Raw genomic sequence first — 8,724 nt, 5'->3', positions numbered from 1 at the left:
ACTCTTAGAAATAAGAAAACTGCTACTCAAATCCAAATCTACAATATTAACCTATGTTGACTTTGTAGCTTACACAGTGCCTCTGCAAACTATGGGAACACAGAGAATGAACTAGAGTACAACTACCATCAGTTTTCTATAGCACTAGAAACATTAATGTTGGCACCTAAGAAACATCGAGGGAAAATGGCCTGTATTATGAAGGTCATGAAAACTATAGAGCATATGAAATATCCAAGCTCCAAGCTAGAAAGACAGGCACAGCATTAGAGGTCAAGCTCTTGTAGGGACATAAGGCCTGGACCAACAGGCACAGCATTAGAGGATAGAGGTAAAGCCCTTGTAGGGACATAAGACCTGGATGCACAGGCACAGCATTAGAGGTCAAGCTCTTGTAGGGACATAAGGCCTGGATGGAGAGGCACAGCATAAGAGGTCAAGCCCTTGTAGGGATATAAGGCCTGAACGGACAGGCACAGCTTTAGAGGATAGAGGTCAAGCCCTTGTACGGACGTAAGGCCTGGAAGGACTGGCACAGCATTAGAGGTCAAGCCCTTGTAAATACCCAGAAGCTATTAACTGTACTTATGCACTTCAGCTGATGACAAAGGAACTTGAAGCGCTCTCAGAAATAAGAAAACTGCTAATCAAGTCCAAATCTACAATATCAACCTATGTTAACTTTGTAGTTTACACAGTGCCTCTGTAAACTATGGGAACACAGAGGATGAACTAGAGTGCAACTATCACCAGTTTTCTATAGTACTAGAAACATTAATGTTGGCACCTAAGAAAGATTTAGGGAAAATGGCCCATATTATGAAGGTCATGAAAACTATTGAGCATATGAAAGGCCTGGACTGAAGTCAGCTTTTTATGTTCTTACATTCCAAATGTTGCAAAACAGGAAAAAGAATATTCTGGAAAGAAGTGATGCACAAATACATGAAACTGAAATTAGATATTCTAGAACTAAACTCAGACAGGCACAGCATTTGAGGTCAGGCCCTTGTAGGGACGTAAGGCCTGGACAGTAGACAGACTGGTATAGCGTTTCAGGTCAGGTACATGTGCTGATATTGTCTGGAGCATAGGAGGCAGTTGGAGCTGCTGCAAGGCTTTCAATTGTTTTTATTCATCTTGTCATCTTTGTGAGCGACATTGTGGAAGGGATAGAAGGTAAGGTTTGTCTTTTTGCGGATGACACAAAGATCTGCAACAGAGTAGACATGCGCCAGAAGGAGTGGAGAGAATGAGACGGGATTTAAGGAAGCTGGAAGAGTGGTCGAAGATATGGCAGCTGAAATTCAATGCCAAGAAGTGCAGAGTCATGCATATGGGGAGTGGAAATCCGAATGAACTGTATTTGATGGGGGGAGAGAGGCTGATATGCACGGAGCAGGAGAGAGACCTTGGGGTGATGGTGTCTAATGATCTGAAGTCGGCGAAACAATGTGACAAGGCGATAGCTAAAGCCAGAAGAATGCTGGGCTGCATAGAGAGAAGAATATCGAGTAAGAAAAGGGAAGTAATTATCCCCTTGTACAGGTCCTTGGTGAGGCCTCACCTGGAGTACTGTGTTCAGTTCTGGAGACCGTATCTCCGAAGAGACAGAGACAAGATGGAGGCGGTCCAGAGAAGGGCGACCAAAAAGGTGGAAGGTCTTCATCGAATGACTTATGAGGAGAGATTGAAGAATCTAAATATGTACACCCTGGAGGAAAGGAGGAGCAGAGGTGATATGATACAGACTTTCAGATACTTGAAAGGTTTTAATGATCGAAAGACAACGACAAACCTTTTCCATAGGAAAAAAATCAGCAGAACCAGGGGTCATGATTTGAAGCTCCAGGGAGGAAGACTCAGAACCAATGTCAGGAAGTATTTCTTCACGGAGAGGGTGGTGGATGCCTGGAATGCCCTTCCGGAGGAAGTGGTGAAGACCAGAACTGTAAAGGACTTCAAAGGGGCGTGGGATAAACACTGTGGATCCATAAAGTCAAGAGGACGTCAATGAAGAGTGGGTGGCTCGCCAGAATTACGGCTACTGCCTGGAGATAATACCCTTATTCAATAAACATAGACACGGTTACTGCGACTCCATCGCTCTAAGCTTCAATGGCAAGTGGAAATGTGGAAAAAAGGATTTGCACTCACAAAGAGGGGAGTAGCTGGCTTGTTACGGCGGTTACTACCCGAAACCAAATAAGCCTGATACTTCACTTTCAATGCATATCCAGCATAGCTCTCTGCTTCAACGGCAGGGGAGAAGAAAAACTGATACTTCACGCGTATCCAGCATAGCTCTCTGCTTCAACGGCAGGGGAGAAGAAAAACAACCAATAAGGGCTGAATAACATAGTCTGGGTAAAACAAATAAGCATGGGTGTAGCTTGCTTATTGCGGCGGTTACTACCCCTAACTAATCAAGCTTGATATTTCACTTGAATGCAGCTCCATCACTGCTCTCTACATTAACGGTGGGGGTGGAAGGGAAATAGAACCAAAGATTACTAAGAGCCAAGAGAAACAGATAAGTATGAGAAAAAAGTGTGAAGCTTGCTGGGCAGACTGGATGGGCCATTTGGTCTTCTTCTGTCGTCATTTCTATGTTTCTATGTCATTCACAGGGAAAATTTGGAAACCCAAGCAAATGCATGTTTATTTCAAAAACACGAGCATTTCCATCAACTCTGGTGCCAGCCTTGAGCGGTGAGGCCTCATGATATCCCCTGCCATTGAAAATACATGTTCACTGGGCACACTGGTTGGTGGACATGACAGATATAGCTGAGCCACTTTGTCTAGGTGTGACCAGACAGTGGACTTGTGTGCCCAATATGCCAGCGGATCTGTCTGCATGTCCTCTGTGGGCTCTGAGAGATACCATGTCATTGACGTTTGTGCTGGTGTCTCCTTTGCTTGGGTGGGCTGAGAGTCACTCATGCCAGCTGCTTTCTCTCTAGCCCGTTGCAGAACAGATGATTCTTTATGGGCAACATGGCGTTGGTGTACTGAAGTGGAGGAGGAAGTACTAGCTGTTGCTGACAGAGTACTGCTCCTGCTTGGGCTAGCACAACTCTCTGAAGTGCCCGCTGTTTCCTCCTCTGCTTCATGTCTAATCTGTCTCTGCCTATGGTGCTCCTATTCATGGACTTTTACTAACAGCAGGTCCTTCACCAATAGGAGATAATCGTACTGTAGGGCAAGTTTCCCTTTCACATGGGGATCACAGACTGTGGCGAGCATGTATGTGTGGTCTTCTGTTAAAGGCCTTAATCTTTCTTGCACCTGCATCTGCAAAAAGTCCAGATAATGCAGCACCTCTGATGACATTCCCTCTTCCTGTTTAAAGTCCTCCAAATGGGATGATGTCAGCCAAGGTGGTACTTCTGGAACTCAGCTCCTCCCTAGCATCCTTGAAGGGCTGCAGGATTTTTACCAGCTGACTCATAACTAACCAATCTTGATGCCCTAGGGGACTATGCACACCTATGTCCATTGCCACAGAAAGTTCATGAAGGGGTGTCTGCTGCTCCACTAACCTCTGCAGCATCATATAGGTGGAATTTCACCAGGTGGAAATGTCTTGAATGAGATGCTTGTGAGGCATCTCCAAATCAGTCTGCTTTTGTCGGAGAACCTGCCCCACCTTTACACTTCTGTGGAAGTGCACTGCTATGTTCCTGCACTTGTGTATTAATGTATGCAGCTATTCATTCTCTTGGTGATTGGACTCCAATCCCAGAGCTGACTTCATTACCAGGTGCAGAGTATGTGCAAAACATCGAATGTTCTGAAAGCACCCGTAGGATATTGCCTTTACCATGTTTGCACCATTGTCTGGTTTCCTGTCTCGCTGGTGTAGCTGCCAGCATCTGTGTCATGCTCTATTCTCCAAGCTGAACAGCCCTAACCTCTTCAGCCTTTCCTTATAGGGGAGCTGTTCCATTCCCTTTATCATTTGGTTGCCGTTCTCTGTACCTTCTCTATCGCACCTCTATCTTTTTTTAGATGCGCTGACCAGAATTGTACACAGTATTCAAGGTGCGGTCTCACTATGGAGTGATACAGAGGCATTATGACATTTTCCATTTTATTAACCATTCCCTTGCTAATAATTCCTAACATTCTGTTAGCATTTTTGATTGCTGCAGCACACTGAGCTGATGATTTCAAAGTATTATCCACTATGATGCCTAGATGTTTTTCCTGGGTGGTAGCTCCAAATATGGAACCTAACATCATGTAACTACAGCAAGGGTTATGTTTACCTATGTGCAACACCTTGCATATAGGGAAATGCTTATAAATGCTTCTTCTTTCGATGGCCCCTTGAGCTCTCTCCCCATCTGTTTTTAGCAGGCAGCACATGAATAATATCCTCAACCAATACTAGATCACGTTCAGGAAACACGATAGTACCGAATTACTACTGCTTTCCAGGTTCGATACAGTAAGATGCGGATTCGACCATGGCTTTTCATTCCTCCTATGTCTTCTCGACATCTCTGCCATATTCAGCACGGTCAATCACTCCATCCTACTCTCAAGGCTGCGTTCCTTCGGGATCATCGATCACTGGTTCCATACTGGCTTGGGTTCTGATCATACCTTAGCAACAGGACACAACACGTCCAAATTGACTCTCTTACTTTTTCATTGATGCCTCTGAGCTCTGGAGTGCCCCAAGGGTCTGCTCTGTCTGCTGTACTATTTAACATTTAATTACCTCCATTATACCGCACCCTCAATGACCTTGGAGTGCACTACAAATTCTATGCGGATGTTATCCAATACTTTTTTCCTCTCAAGGAAACACGGGCCCTGACTGAAGCTTTCCTCAACAACTGTCTTACAATGATCCAAAAATGACTTTACAGTAATAAATTAGCCCTCAACACATCTAAAACAGAAATCATCATGCTATCTTGCCATTCAGTTGTCAATACTCCCAACCATATCACTTTTGATTCCCATTCTATCTCCATCTCCCAAAATATACGAAACTTGGGAGTCACTATCGAGCCCTCTCTCCCCATGTGCAACCATATAAGGAATATTACTAATTCCTCCTTCCAGAAACTACACCTGCTATGTCACCTCAAGCCCTTTCTCAAATATGTGGACTTCAGGTCGATCCTTCAATCCCTTCTATTCTCAGGAACAGATTACTACAACTCCCTCCTGACAGGCCTACCTCTATGCGCCACTTGCCCGCTACAGATCATACAAAACTCAGCAGCAAGACTCTTTGCCAGCACTCCCATGTGCGATCACATCTCCCCTGTACTCAAATCTCTTCATTGGCTCCCCATCTCCTACCAAATATAATATAAACTTGTAATAATCATCCACTCCTCAATCTATAACTTAAACTCCTCATGGGACTCCTCAACAATAAAAATCCATGCCCCCTCTTGACAACTCAGATCGTCCAACCAAAAGCTACTAGTTTCTCTGCCTATAAAGCTCACCCAACTCGTGGAAACCAGAGAATGCACATTCTTCTCTGCCAGTCCACGCCTGTGGAACAGTCTACCAAAGACAATAAGATGTCTCCGAGAAAAATCCTTCTTCAAAAAAACCCTAAAAACTTTCCTCTTCAAGAGAGCATTCCCCAACCTAGATGACGACAGACTACCCCCAACTCATCCCCCTTCTGTTGATGCTACCTAGTCTTCTACGCCCCTCTCCTCTGACCCACTAGCACAATCAAACTCACTTCCTACATATGCTCTCTCCCCTCCCCTAAGATTTTGTATTGCCCTTCCCCTTCTCTTTTTGTCTGTATATGTGTTACATTGCACCCCACTCTGAACATCTAAATGTTCTATATTGTACCCCACTTTGAACGTAGGAAGGGTGGGAAATAAGCATTTAAATAAATAAATAATACATATTTAAGAGAGCTCATACATAGTTAATTAGTGGGATGGATGGGATCACTTTTTTATTTAAGACCCTGACCCCCTTTTCCATCAGGGGTGGAGTCACTTGTCCTGTTGCATGGTGACTCAGGACTAAGGTCTGATCTCAGTACTGCAACCTGTTGTGGTATCAGCATTTTTCTGTGAGCTGATCTGTCTGATAAACTGCCTTTTGGATAGGCTGTTTTTCGTCTCCGGTCAGATTTGGGTTATTTTCACGTCTGTGACCTGTTCCTGTTCTGGGTAATCTTAGCGTATTGTTTTGGAAAGAAACTATAGCCATTAAGTTAAACAGGCAGATCAGATAACCTGAGAACATATTGCTATTCTGGTTAAAAGTTCTTCATCTTGTTCTGTTGAAACATATATGTCGGCATCCATCATATTAAGTCAGCATCCCTCTTGTAGGGTCAGTATTCATATTCAGTGGTAAAAACTTCTGATATCTCCTACAGCTAAAGAGGTTAGGACTCTAGCTTGGAAAAGAGATGACTGAGGGGAGATATGATAGAGGTTTATAAAATAATGAATGGAATAGAAAGAGTAAAAATTAATCAATTGTTTCCTCTTTCAAAAAGGACAAAGACCAGGTAACAAACAATGAAGTTACTAGGTAATACATTTAAAACTAATAAGAGAAACCTTTTTTTATTCACTGCATAATTAATCTCTGGAATTCATTTCCAGAGGATGTGATAAAATCTATTACTATAGTTGCATTAAAAATAGTTTGGAAAAGTTCCTGGAGGAAAAGTCCAGGGTGCTATCAAGCTAGGGCAAGAGAACATTGTAGAAATCTCATCTTTGTGAAACTTTCCTTACTCCAACTGACATCAAATCTTCACTGAGGTGTACTGTGCTGTTTGTACGTCTCACTCTGCCTGTAAAACTGGACCCCAAACCCTAAACCAACACCAAAACCTAACCTCGAGATATTAGCTGGCCCTTCTATAGTGATATAAATAGTTGAATACTGTGAAGGCTTTCCCAGAGGCTCTCTCTCTCTCTCTCCCTCTCCCTCTCCATGCCTCTCCCCAAGCCTGAAATGCAATTTGCAACTTTTATTGCGAATTGCATTTTGGGCATTTCATACAGCTTAATGCCGGCAGTAGAGGCGGCATTTGAGCGCACGTGCCCAAATAAAGTTGCATGCACATGTAGGTGCGTACAGCTATTTTATATCATGCACACATTTATGCGCGTATGTTATAAAATGGCTGCATCCATTAGCACGAGCCAGCATACGCACGTATATGTGCGCACACAACTGTTTAAAATTTACTGTTCCTGTGCGCACCCATTCTAAATTTGGAAATACACTATTTCCAAATTTAGAATGGGTGCGCACAGGAACAGTAAATTTTAAACAGTTGTGTGCGCACATATACGTGCGTATGCTGGCTCGTGCTAATGGATGCAGCCATTTTATAACATACGCGCATAAATGTGTGCAGAATATAAAATAGCTGTGCTTACAAGAAAACAGTATGCACTATTTTCAAACTATTTGTAAAATAGTGCATACTGTTTTCTTGTAAGCACAGTAACAGGAGCTGGTGATCAATGGTGTTGAATATCGGCAGAGAGATTTAGCAAGACAAGAAGTGAGCCTCCATCACAGTCAGTATGGAGACAGATGTTGTCTATTAAAGATACAGAATGGATTCAGTCCTGTGGCCTTTTTTCAAAGCCAATTGGTAAAACTATAGGTCCCCTCCAGGAACAAACTTAGATTGTGAGCCATCTCGGAACAAGGAAATACCTACAGTATTAGAATATAATCTGCTTTGACGTGCCAAAAAGCGGAATATAAACATTAAACAATAAAAAAAAAAATTCTAAGATTTGGACGTAAACATCTTTTTCTATGAATTTAAACAAGTAGGAAAGACTGAATATTGGGTGGCAGTGGGCCACTACTTTTGGGTCCAAGTCTTTTTTTTTTTTTTTTATGATTTTGATTAGTGTCTCTTTGAAGAAGGATGACAAACAACCCTGAAATAACATGGCATTGATTATGGAGGAGAGACAGGGTGCCAACATTTGACGCAGTTTGCCATATCCATTTAACCCTATACTACCCAAACACATTGATATAACTTAATTCACTGGAGGACATTTTCAGCTCTTGAAGGGGAAGTCATCCAGAACTCAGACAGCTGGCTGTCTTCTGGTCTTTCAGATTTTCCAAATCTAGATAATGAAAAATATGATGATGACAGCTGTAATTGGGTTTGGTTCAATTCTGTTTGATTGGCCTTGCAGAGATGTAAAGAATCGATCAGATATCTTATTTGGAAATAGATTAAAAATAAATGAGCATTTTCTTTCTCTTGGTTTGAGAAATAGGAGGCTGACAGTGCCCCAGGGATTCCAAGTCTAAGACATATTAGTCTAGAAGGATAAAAGTACCCAAAAAAAATCTTTGGATGTAATAAATTTCATGGATAGTGGCTGAATGGATAGCCTTGTCAGGGACAATTTGAAAAAGACAGAGAGAGGGAATATATACTAAATCATATGCTGTCTTGGACAATTGGCTGGAAGTATGGAGTCCTTGTTCATGGTAACGAGGGACAGTAGCATGAAAGATGTATTGCAGCTTTCAAGTTTAATTTCTCCAGTGTGCAGGAGAGATTAGAGTTCCCCTTGTGTACATGATGCTGAGGTTAGAGGTGAGATGTTTCATAGTTAATCTACTTAAATATCCCGCACTGTAATACTGAAGAGCAGGAGAGGTTGTTTGTATTAAAATTAGTATTTCACAGCCATCACTGTGCCAATTGTCATAATT

Source organism: Rhinatrema bivittatum, chromosome 3 (assembly GCF_901001135.1).
Source record: "Rhinatrema bivittatum chromosome 3, aRhiBiv1.1, whole genome shotgun sequence".
In the NCBI taxonomy this organism is placed as follows: domain Eukaryota; kingdom Metazoa; phylum Chordata; class Amphibia; order Gymnophiona; family Rhinatrematidae; genus Rhinatrema; species Rhinatrema bivittatum.
The sequence above is the reverse complement of the archived record's forward strand: the minus strand, read 5'-3'. Positions refer to the sequence as shown.